Source organism: Mastigoproctus giganteus, chromosome 10, assembly GCF_048544385.1.
Source record: "Mastigoproctus giganteus isolate SK-2022 chromosome 10, ASM4854438v1, whole genome shotgun sequence".
Lineage (NCBI taxonomy): Eukaryota > Metazoa > Arthropoda > Arachnida > Uropygi > Thelyphonidae > Mastigoproctus > Mastigoproctus giganteus.
In genome coordinates, this window is record NC_143584.1 from 46,964,206 (window position 1) to 46,977,524 (window position 13,319).

The 13,319-nt window shown below is 35.3% G+C and overlaps 1 protein-coding gene across 2 annotated transcripts in view; it reads right to left on the minus strand.

Moving 5' to 3' along the window:
- Nucleotides 1–2,078: 2,078 nt before the first annotated feature.
- The window catches only part of LOC150079016 (guanine nucleotide-binding protein G(I)/G(S)/G(O) subunit gamma-7-like), a 29,623-nt gene continuing 18,382 nt past the window's right edge, over nucleotides 2,079–13,319 (minus strand). Inside the window, exon 3 of one of the 2 annotated variants that reach the window (XM_090382853.1) lies at nucleotides 2,079–2,468. The gene's annotated coding sequence lies outside the window, so the exon portion shown is untranslated. Of the gene's footprint in view, nucleotides 2,469–2,624; nucleotides 2,672–13,319 lie in introns of those variants that run through there. The other variant, XM_090382854.1, reaches the window with a different exon arrangement.

Genomic DNA, 13,319 nt, shown 5'->3' on the forward strand with positions numbered 1-13,319 from the left:
TGATATCCAGCTCAGGACCCTGGGTATGCCAAGCCAATACTCACCAGATGTGAGACTTTAATGGCTATTTGTAGAATTCTTATTTTTAGCATCACTGGAATGTGAAATTAAAATAGAGAATGTGTTTCTCTGCAGTGAAAATACTTAGAGAATATGCTGCATAAAAAAAAATCCACCATGGGATTACTGCAGTACTAGAAAAAACTAGCAAAATTCAAAGGCAAACAGTGAAAAAGAATCACATTCTTCAACAGGGATTGGGGGGGAACTATCAGAGAAAGTTATCAGACACTGTCTGATGTTCTGAAGAATATTTGAATGCTTGATTCCAGTAACTTTTCTTAAAAGGCTGCAAACAGTCTATATATCCCACTGGAACAAATGATACACTGGCAAAACATAAGAACTTTCACAAAAATTGCTGATGGAGGCAATAATTCCCCTAAAATTTGGAACCACATACCAGAGAGAGGCCGAGCAAAATTTTCTATACTGTTGCATTTAAAACTCTGATAAAGAACTGAGAGAGATAGGAAATCAAATAATGGTGGAAGCTCAAATTTGAATGAATTTTTTTATATTATTATTTTTTGGAAATGATTTTTTTTTTTATATTTTTATGCAAAAAAATTTAAAAATTGTTAGAAGAACAAAAATTAATCAGTGTAGTAAACATTACTCTGAACAGGACTAAGTACTAACAAGCAATTCTAGCATTAGATGGATGAATGATCAAACTCGACTGTTATTCAATTTAAGATTATATATAGACTACATATAATCTTTAACACCGAGCTTCATCCTATAGCTTTAGTAATGCATAATAATCTCAAAATATAAAATGATAAATTTATAGGCCTAGGAAAGGTTAATAACTGTTATAAATAATTATATATATATTTTTTATAACATTTATTAGTAATAATATATATTAATAAATGTTACTGGCTAACCAAACACAGTCATATTACTACTGTTAAGTACACACACATTACCTTTCTATTTTCACTAAAGTTTGCTCCTTTTATCTTACTTATAAGAAAATTCTAGTGTATAGTTAAAAAATTTTCTGTAGCACTTTGAGTCAGAATAATTTTTATTGCATATTTAGCTGTTAGGTTATAAAGAGTTGTCAAGTGTGGTGGGAGTGCAACAGCACACATGTTTAAGTTGACCATATTTAAGTCCTACGCAACTGCTAAATACAGTAATGATTGCATTCTTATAAAAAAAACAAACAAAAGATTAGATGTAAACTCCTTTGACTTATTAGTCATACTGGAATATAAAAAGAATGTCCATCCAGGTTAGAATGAGGATTGAAGACAGACTCTATGAGGTTAGGACACAAACTATAAATTAATTAAACAAATCCTAATAGAGCAAATGCAAGGAACATAATCATACACATGTATCATACAAAACAATTATGTTATTAACTTTTTTAATATATCCTACAAGCCAACAAAAATGTATGTATGTAGTGAACCTAATCTAGCAACTTAATATGACCTTTTGTTTTCAGTTAAGTGTATTTTGGATCTAGGGAATTTCATCACTTTAACTGGCACTGCAGAATAACTTTAGAGAATCAATAAACTGTTATTCATTTAAAATGATTATGACCATAATGATAATCATTTTAGCTATCATAGCAACACTGCAATGAACATTTTTTTAAAAAATATATATGTACCCTGAAATAGAAAAACTGATGTACAACACCATGTTACTTCGATAGCCACCTCTCAGCATGGCTTCATTTCATAAATCGTGGTCTCATATATCTTTTATCAAGTTTAAAAAAACTCCTAAATTCCATTTTACAGATTATTTAATCTGTATGAATCATCAGACACCCAATCAGAGTATGTGACGAATGGCTCTGTAAGTAAATTGCGCTTTTTTTTTTTTGGGAATAATTTTTGAGATAAGCTAAAACCACTAAAATTAAATGTAAAAATAATATAACTCCTTTCAAACATTTATTCATGTACAAATTCTACCCTTTCATACAATATATATAATTACTCACTGTAAATTCTTCAATATATCTCTCTAAATATATCTTCAATATATCTCTTTACAGAGATATATTTGTTTATTAAATATCTGTAAAGACATTAATAAACAAATAGTTGAAAACAACATATTATTATAAATACACAGACCTCCTCCTCCACCCCCACACCCCTCCATTCTCAACCTACTCATAAAAATTTCTGAATATTACTGAAATGGAGTATGGGAAAATATTGGAGAGGAAAAATCCACAAAAATACATGTTTTGATACATAACTGGTCAACAAATAAAAACATAAATTTACTATCAATTCACATTATCAAACTCATGGTTAACTAATAATAAAAAGTTTTTGCTTATTTTTAAGCCATCCTTTTGCAATGCAATCTATCACTCAGCTTCAATATGCAAACAAGAGAACAAACAAGCATTCTGAGTTATCCAGCTACAAAAAAGAAGAAACATAATTAGAACACTCAAGATGTGAATAAATAATCTATTATAAATACTACACATTACTGCCAAAACACAATTCTCCTTTTGTTTAAATTAAATAACATGAATAATCATATTAATATCAATGTTAAAACACATTATTTGCTTTCTTTCTTGTGTCTTTATTGTATATCTCCTCTGGCATTTCATCATCTAAAAAGGTGAATGATATATCAATGAAAGTTTATAAGTGGGAAAGCATTTGTGATATTAATCATCATAAATGAATTAAGAAGTGTTATGATCCAGAGTTTTTATGTTTAATGGTTAGCTGAATGGATATCATACACACATGCCCAAGGTCAACAACAAAAGAGAATAAAAAAAGGATAGTGAAATATTCAATAAAAGATCTAACAATTAAAAACACTATGGAGAAGGATCAGTAATCCAGAAAAGAAGTGATTACTTCATCCCAACGGCTGTCTCTGTGAACAATGACATAGGAAGCCCAAGCATTAGCAGGAATGGCTGTAAGAGCATACATTAATGTGAAAGAAGCTGCACAGTCTTAGTTTCCATGTTAGAACTCCAGTCTAGTCCACAAGTGCATCATAACAACAAAGATCACCTGGAGTGACAGCACTTTACACCTAATATCTTCAGTTTCTGATCAGATAATCTTCCAATCACCTCTGGGTGTAATAAGAATGGGATCTCCCATCATGTTTACAAGGACATACACACTAAAATTTTACATAAAAACCAAAAAACTGCACATTATTCATATAATAATGTATTTTGATGTTATGTGAGATTCCAATGTTGCTTGACCAGGTTTAAGGACTACAGGAACTCCATAAAACTCAAATTCTTTCAATACATACAAACAACCCTGACCAGATGCCCATTTCCCAGGAAATCAACTGAAAACAACTGACATCACAGAAGCCTTCAAATTTATACGAGTAGATCTCCCTCTCCCTTAATGATCAAGCTTTAGTTAATTTAAGCAGTAAAGGAGGATGTTCTTGAGAAGTAGAAACTCAAACAGAATCGGAGGGAAATAAGTGACAAAATATATCTTAATAACTTTAAGAAACATTAAACTCTCTTCCTCCACATCAGAAAACAAGTGCAAGAAACAATGGATTATCCATAAAGTAAAGTTTTGCAAGAGAATCCTCGGGTGAAAAGCATCAACAGCTCATGAAGAAAGTAGGATTTCTTAAGTTGTACACTTCAAACAGCCAACCAATAGAACCACCCTAAAATAAGATTACCCTTCACCAGACCTAATATAGTCAATGCAAGGCAAGCTATGATAAGTAGCAGTAGTAGTAGTGGCATGTGATGCAAGAAAGCAAGTGTATGAGCTTATGCAGCATCAGCCAAAAAAAAAAAAAAAAAAATTCACACAACCATTCCCTCTAAATGTTTATCCAGTTCTTCCTTAAATTTATTTAACCTATCAACTTCTACAATGACAGATGGAAGTTTGTTCCAGCAATTAACCACCCGCTGGCTAAAGGCAAATTTCTGCACATCTATTCTATATCTGTCTTTCCTTAATTTGAATTTATGCCCCCTTAGGTTTGCAATCTGAACAAATGGAAGGATCCCATCAGAATTCAGCATGCTCAACCATTCAAGGCCTTATACACCTCAATCAGATCACTGCGCAGGTGCATAGTCTCCAGCTGCTGCAATTTGCAGAACTTAAGCCTCTCCTGGTAAGAGGATCTCTTCATTCCCCTCACCAATCTTGTTGCCCTTCTCTGTACACGCTCAAGTAAATCTACATCCTTCCTAAAATGAGGCCTCCAGACCTGTACGCAGTACTCAAGGCATGGCCTGACCATTGCCTTATACAGAGGAACAATCACCTCCTTTTCCCTGCTAGCAAAATTCCTATATATCATTGACAAAACCCCATGACCTGCCCTGGCAGCCTGTCTGCATTGCTCAGAAAACTTCATATCTGACTGCACAATTACTCCCAGGTCTTTTTCATTTTCTACTACCTTAAGTGTAGTACCACACAGTTGGTACATTTCTCTGGGGTTACTTCTACCCATATGCAGTACTTTGCATTTGTTAAGGTTAAACTTCAGTTGCCACTTCTCAGCCCGTCTGCCCAAATTTTCTAGATCCTGTTGCAGTAGCATACTGCCATTACTGTCATTAACAACCCTGCCAACCTTTGTATCATCTGCAAACTTCGACACTAAGCCTGATATACCTTCATCAATATCACTGATAAATATACAAAACAACAGTGGATCCAACACCAAAACCTGTGGAACGCCACTAATAACATTAGTCCAAGAAGAGCAGCACCCATTGATTACCACCCTCTGTCTTCTCCCATTTAACCATCCTTTTATCCATTGAAGCAACTTACCCTTAATACCATTCTGCTCCAATTTGTACAATAGTCTTCCATGTGCAACAGTGTCAAAAGCTTTCCTGAAATCCAAGTATATGATATCAAAATTATTTTTTGCATCCAGTTCTTTTGTAACCACATCATAATATCCTATTAAATTTCTCAGACAAGACTTTCCCTTAACAAACCCATGCTGTGTCTGAATTATTGCTGCAGTCTTGTCTAGATGATCCTGCAATGCATCTTTAACTAGTGACTCCATTATTTTGCCCGGAACAGAAATTAAACTAACTGTTCTGTAATTACTCGTGTCACCCTTCGATCCCCCTTCGTGAATTGGGGATACATTTGCACATCTCCAGTTCAGAGGACCTCCCCTGATTCCAAGGATGCTCTCATAATTATGGCTAAGGGTTTGCTTACTTCCTTTGTTGCCTCCTTTAATATAACTGGATAGATCCCATCCAACCCAGGTGCCTTTGTTATGTTTACGTTCAACAATTTCTCCTCCACTTTGTTCTCAGTTATTACAAAATCATTAAGCACCTGCTACAATTTGATAATCTTCTGGCATTTTCAAACCTTAATAACTCCTCATGTGTGAATGTAGATGCAAATTACTCATTCCGTTTGTTTGCTATCTGAGCAGGATCGTCAACAGTCGAACCTTCGATATCAAGTGGACCAATCAGATTCATCCCCTTCCTTTTAGAGTTTATATAAGTAAAGAAACCCTTGCTGTTTTTCTTAGCATCCTTTGCCAAAGATTTCTCGTAATCTGCCTTCACCTGCCTAACCTCCTTTGTGACTTGATTACAGACTAGCTTACATCTTCTATAGGCTTCTGTGTCACCTGATAATTTATATGCATCCCATGCAATTTTCTTCTCTGTCATGAGTCTCATTAGTTCATTTGATAACCATTTAGGCCTAAACCTTGAACAATATTTCTTAATAGGTATGAAACTTTTATTAGCTTCCACGATTAATTCCTTAAATGCTTCCCACTTAGAATTTGCTGTTGGTAACATCATCAGTTGATCCCACTGTACAGAATTTAAAAACTGTCTGAGACCACTGTACTCACCTTTAAGGAAGCAAGCAAAAACCCTTTCCTTTACCCCCAATGGTAATTATATCTTTAAGTAAATCCCACATCAGTTCACTGTGATCACTGCCACCTAGTGGTTACTTTATCTGCAAATTCTTAATACACGAATGATCACTGCTAATAACCAGATCAAGAGTATTACCCTCTCTGGTTGCCTCTCGAACATGCTGCTGCAGAAAACAATCATCCAATAAATCCACAAAGGTCTTACTAGTGTGCGAGTGACCAACCCAAAAGTTCCAGTCAATATCTGGGAAGTTAAAATCCCCCATTATAAGACATTCTGATTTACTAGCCCACTTTATTTCTCTGTACAATTGTTCATTGTACTCATTCGAGTCATTAGGCCTATAACACATTCCTCTTATTTTATGTTTTTCTTAATTAATAACATAACACCTCCTCCATTCGTATCCTGTCTATCCTTTCTGTACACATTGTACTCCCCAAATCTCAGCACCCCTTGCTCCAGGCCGCTGCTTATTCTAATAGTAGTGCAAGAATCACCTTCACCTCTGCCTGCAGCTACTTTGAACCTTTTAGTCTTTGAATCCCCCCAAGCTAGCAGTTTTCCGACCCACCTAACACTGCCTCAATAGCATCAGCAAATATTCTTGCACCCTTTCTATTTAAGTGGATCCCATCCCTATAGAAGCAGTCTCTCTTGTTAACAAGCACAGACCACGCTGAAAAAAATTCTACCCCTTGAGCCTTGCACATTCCCTCCAGGGCCGAATTGATTGACAAGGCTCTCATCATGTACTCCCTCCTATCGTGTCTGGGCAGAATTGCAGACACTTTCAAATTTAACCCTAACTCACAACTTTTTTGCAACGTTGACCTGTACTTGTTAAGTAAATCTGCAGATCTCCTACTCTTAATGTCATTGGTGCCAACATATACAACAGTGTCGCCTTTTATGCCTTTAAAAGATGATATATGCTTTACAATGTTTCAACTTTTGCCCCTGGCAGACATACCCTGGTCCTATTCCATCTATCCTTTTTACACAATATATTCCCCGTCTCCCTGACAATAGAGTCACCAACAACAACTAACTCCTGTGAGACCAGCGCATTCTGCCTTATTATTGAATTATTAGGTACATGGAGAACGCCACTGTGTTGCCTGATGCCCAGGAGTGAGCTCTGGCGTTGAGTTGGGCAGCTGAGAGCTTAATGGGGCCCTCATATTAATTTCTTCGAGGCATCTACTCTACACCTCAAGCACTCATAGATGCCCATTAGAATGCTGAGTTGATGCCTAATTTCTAGACACTCTCTGCACCTAGCACACACAAAAACATCCTCCTTGGCTAGATCATGTTCTGTTCCAGAGAATTCGGCATTTCACAAGTTGCACATTTTTTTAGGCTGTGATGCACTGGAGAATCCCCCCCCCCAGTTCTCCTGGTCAAAGCACTCCTGCCATTTTGTGCCCGTTGCCTTGCTGCTCTAGTCTGGGAAATGATATTTTAAATTAATATGATCAATAAATTTAATTAATTAATTGTCAATACTACACTATCTAATAGAATCCTAAATGCAGTGATGCATATTATGCTATATAATTTCACTTAGAGCTACCTAGTTACCACAATTAAAAATTTGTGCAAGCTTAGTTCATAACCTGTGCTAGGTGGCATAGCAAGTACCATCTAAGTTCTCCATGTACCTAATAATTTCTATTGTATATGCAGAGTAGCAGTTCCGCATATCTAATCATTTAAAAATTATGTTGTTTTTAATTTAAATTGAAGAATCCTGGAACATGCAGTTCAAACATTTCTGACTGCTGAAAATGCTAGGCCATATTTTTAGAAAAAGGAATCGCAATCAATTCAGTCATCAACAATTATACAATACACTGGAAAATCTCAAAAAATTAATCAAATGAATAACGCTTGCGAATACAGAAATGTTGCTTTCATATGACAATCCCACTGCAGCCATGCAATGCTGGCAAGAATTTTGTCGGTGGATTCTGAAGTTTTTGTGCATCCTACCTATATAACTTGAACATAGACTAAATAAATATGTTGAATTTCCATTCACATTGCACATTGTGATAAGTTTTTAGAGATGGGGATGCATATGGTATATGCATACCTAATTCTAAGTGGGAGTTAATGATTTTATAATAACTGACAAGAAAATCAACACGAAATTGTTGTAGCTAAAAATAAATAAGGTATCTAGAGCTAATGAAATGTTTTCAATTAAATAAAAAAAAACAGCAAAAGAAGTAAGCAAACTTTAGCCATGATTATGAGAACATCCTTTGCTCCAGAGGAAGTTCCTACAGACTGGATGATGTGATGTCATCCTAATTCTTTCTTGGATGATAGACACAAGGGGAAGTGAATTTAAATTGAAAAACGATGAGTGCTAGATAGATGTACAAAAATTTACTTTCAGCCAGAGTAACTAATTTTTGGGGAAAAACTTTCCATCTGGTGCTGTGGATAGTTTGAATAAATTTAAAGAATGATTGGATAAATCATTATAAGGGATGGGTACATGAAATGGATAGTTTTTTTTTTTTTTTTTGTTTTCGGCTAATGATGCATAACTTTGCTTTCTTACATCATTATCCCACTACTAATCCTAAAACCCAGATTTGGCCCTAGTGGCCTAATTTTGTTTATTCTAAACATACAAATGTTTCTCCAAGCTACAAAGAGAGAGATGAAAGGATGAAATGAGTACTTACAGATCTGTCAGCTTCACTTCTCTGCCAAAGTAAAAATGGAGTAAATGGTTAAAGAATAAATGTGAGATCATCGTGACAAGGATGCAATTATACAGCAATCATGACACAGATTTGTTAAAGGGAGATCTTGTTTGACCAATGTAATTAACTATTATGAAGGGATCAACAAGGGCACTGGATGCAAAAAAATAATTCTGAAATCATATAACTTAGATTTCAGTAATGCTTTTGATACTGTTCCATGTGAGTAACTACTACTGTACAAACAGGAGCACTGTGGTATTAGTGGCAAGTTACTGCTATGAATAAAGGGATTGTTGAGTGGAAGGAGACAGAGTGGTTATTAATGACCAATGCTCTTCATGGATGAATATTATTATTAGAGACCCTCAGGGCTTGGTATTGAATCTAAAAAGTCATATCATGCATATGACTTTTCTTTTGATTAAAATCTATTTCTCAAATTTTGGCTTCTTGCTGATATAACTATTCTTGTTAATAAGTTTGGCAATCTCTGAATTATTAGTCTAAGTTCAATTTACAGAGCATGGAATACATGTCTAGTGAGGCAAGTGATTGTTTTTTCTGCCCAATTTACTGCTTCATTTCCATTTATTCCTGCATGTCATGAAATCCAATAACTCTATAAGTGATTTCCTTTCAGAGATTTATTACTATCTGACAGATGTTGCAAGTTGCTGCTTGTAGGCTAAAAGTTATTCCGTCTGTTAAAGGAAGCAGTGCATACCATTCCTTTCTGATGTCAGAGAAGTGGTTCAGTGCTATGAGTACTATTACCAATTACACAGTGCAAATGCTGCACTCAATTGGTAGTTTGCATGTTGGTACCACCTCTGTAAGCACTGTCGAGGCATCTAAAGAAGTTTCTGATTTTGATCTGTTTATGTATATTAGATGTGAATATGAAATTGTGCACAACACACTGTATACATAACTGTCATCTATATTCACAAAATATAGCACTGGGTATTTTTTTTTATCCCAGTTTTGTACTAGAAATTGCATGTTCCATGATAGAAGTGTCTGTTGTTGTTGAATGTACAACATAACCTATACTGAGATTACAAGGCTATGCTTCTAACATCCACTGAAACTTAATATCCAAGGTAGATAGTTCCATCTACAATTGTAGTAAATGTTCTTCCATCTCGGGTTACACAAATTGCCAAAGTGAGGGGGGATCTTATATGTAAAATTAGTACTTTTAGTAGTTCATTGGTATCTTTGCTAAACCACCCTCATAATGTAGCATTTTTCTGGTTTAACTCTTCTTCCTATATTCCATTTTTAGAAATGTAAAAATAAACCCATGTGTTTCTAATATAGTAATACAAAATCCATAAAATTCAAAGGGATAAGCCCACAGATATAAGATGTTTATTATGAATGTTAAAACAAATCATGGCAGTTGACATATATGATTAATTTTATCAAATATCTCATCTTTTCAATTTTCTTTACTTCCACATGAGTTCTTTGAACAGTAAATACAGGCTGCTAAGGTAACTCATGTGGTTCCATTAATCATAGAGGAATTTTGCAAGCAGGAACAAAGAGGTGATTACCTCATTGTATAAGGCAATGGTTAGGCTGCATCTTGGGTACTGCACACAGGTTTGAAAGATTCATTTTAAGAATATAGAGCTGTTAGAATAGGTGTAGAGAATAGACCAACAAAGTTCATATTTTTTTTCTTTGTTGTTGGTGCATTGGCTTCTGTGGCCATAATGCACCTCCCAAGATTTTTACATTTTCTACTCTGATCCAAGCCCAAGGCGGGATTCGAACCCGCGACCTTTGGGTTGCCAGGCAGGCACTTTACCCACCTGGTCGGCACAAACAAAGTACATCAGGGTCACAAGAGGGTACTTTTAACAAGAAAGCCTTGAGTTCTGTAATTTGAAGCACATAGAAACTAGTCACTTGTGAGGTGACCTAAATGTGTTTGAGGCTTTAAATGGATTGAATAAACTAAATGATGATGTCGTCCTAACTCTTTCTTGGATGACACATACAAGGGGACATAAATTTATATTTGAAAAGGATGACTACTAGATAGATGTACAAAATTTGTTTTCAGCCAGAGTAATTCATTGTTAGGAAAAACTTTCCATCTGTTGCAGATAGTTTGAATAAGTTTAAAGAATGAGTGGATAAATCATTAGAAGGGATGGGTACATTAAATGGGTAGTGTGTGCATGTTGTTTTTTTTTTGGCTGATGCTGCATAAATTTGCTTCCATACATCATTTTGCCACTATTAATGTATGATCAAGTCAGATAATGTGTTTGTGCAGGTATGAAGTTTTAGCCCAGTGCAGACAGGCTGCCAAGCTTGTCTGCACTGATCAAAAATCAGTGCAGCAGGAATAGAGAGGTGATCATCACATTATATAAGGCAATGGTTAAACCACATCATGAGGTACTGCACACAGGTCTGGACACCTCATTTTAGGAAAGATGTGAATCTGTTGGAACAGGTGCAGAGAATAGGAAAGAGATTACTGAAAGGAACAAAAGGGTACTCTTACCAGGAATTGCTTCATTTCTTCAAACTGCATCATCTGTGAGGAGATATAATTGAGGTGTTTAAGGCTTTGAATAGATTGAGTAAGCTCAATGCTAATGGCATTCTTCCTCTTGCTCAGATTGCACAAATGAGGAGGCATAAAATCAAATTGAGGAAGGATGGTTGCAAGGGAGATGTGCAGAAATTTGTCTTCATCCAGTGGGTGGTCAATTGTTAGAACAAGTTTTCATCTGTTATCATGGAAGTAGGTAGGTTGAATAAATTCAAGGAAGAACTAGATCAACTATTAGAAGGGATGGACAGGTGATATGGGAAGGATTTTTTTTGGCTGATACTGTTTAAGCTTGCTTTCTTGCAGCATTTGTCACTACTAATACTAATACAGTAAACCCAAGCTATTCGCGGGGGTTACGTTCCTGAGAAATGCCTCGAATACCGAAAACGCGAATACTGAGTTATGGCTCCCACAGTAATAAAGGGGTTCCGTTCCAAAGTGTGAAATATATAAGAAAAACTAGTCTAAAATTTTGTCTATGTATGTATTATATGTACCTTCATAATATGACTATGAACATAGTGAAATGCAAGCATATGGCATCGAAATGAAAATAAGAAACAATTTAATATTAAATGTAATATTTATTAGAAATTTCAAACAAATTTTTCAAACTAGCGCCTTTGCTAGCTAAAAAACTTATCCAGCCAGTGCTATCGACAGTTTCGCTAAAGTGTTGATAACAGAGTTTTGCCTTTTCACGAATGATGAGTGAACTTAACGGAATTTTATTTTGAGTTCGGTCTTCTATCCACAGATTTAAAGCTTTTTCCATTTTTTCTAATTTAACATCACGAGTTACAGAGCAAATTTTTGAAGCAATTAGCGCGTTTTCACGGACACTACGGCGGATTTTTCTTCCGATTTCTTGATTGATCGTACCGTTGACTCATTGATTTTATAATGTTCTGCCACTGAGGAGACACTTTCACCATTAGAAATTTTATCTAATAACTCAATTTTATTCGCTAATGTCATCACCTTCTTTGATATTTTCACATTTCTCTTATTATTCGTAGCCATATTTTTGTAGGGGTTAGAAAGAACTTGTCCACAATAAAGTCACTTTCTTCCGTTAACATACTCGAAAAAGTCTGTTTTACACTGCAAAACGATAGATTTATCATTTTTGTAAGCATATCAATTTATAAATTAATAAATTTATTCAATTTATAAGCATATAAATTAAAAGCAAACGATGAAACCTTCCACGACAAGCGCATAACACATACTGAACAAGGATTAGCGAGAAACATCCACGCTAGCGATTTTGTCACCCCTCTCCCCCCACCCACTGAACGCTGTTTTGACCGGGGAAGATAATTTTAGCCACGCCCATGTTTTTTTATGGCAGAAAATATTCACGGCGCTTTAAAATTCACATTTTTTTTAGGTTTCATTTTATATTAAATCAGCGATCGCGAATACGCGAAACCGCAAATACAGATACCGCGAATAGCGGGGGTTTACTGTATTACATTATATTTTAGGCATGTTTGACTTTTTTCCCTAAATTAACTGAGATTTTTCTGTGACGAAAAGGTTAGTGCAATTGCACATGTTGTTTCGTAAGTGAATTACCAAATTGGTAAAATAGCATTGTTTTAATCATATCTCATATTTTGAATACCTTCACCAGTTGAGAAGACTGTTGTTACTTATTCTTGGTGGATACCATCACCCAGACAGCCGTCTCAAGGCTATCTGGCCTATCATTGGTGGGTGGGTGGGTAGGTACCCTGGTGTTGCAATAGTGCAAACTCAGTTATGAATTTCATCATCTCCACAATATGAGAGACACCAGATGGTGTAAACAGTTTAAACTGAAAGAGTTTGGCAGGGATATAGTCAACTTATGTAAAGATTCACTTAATGAAAAGGTTAGTGCGATTGCATCACATTTTTTCGTAAGTGATTTACCAAATTGGTAAAACTGCATTGTTTTAATCATATCTCATATTGTGAATACTGACAAAATAACATGATGCAATTGCACTAACCTTTTCGTTCAGCTTGCAACAATAGTCTTCTCAACTGGTGAAGC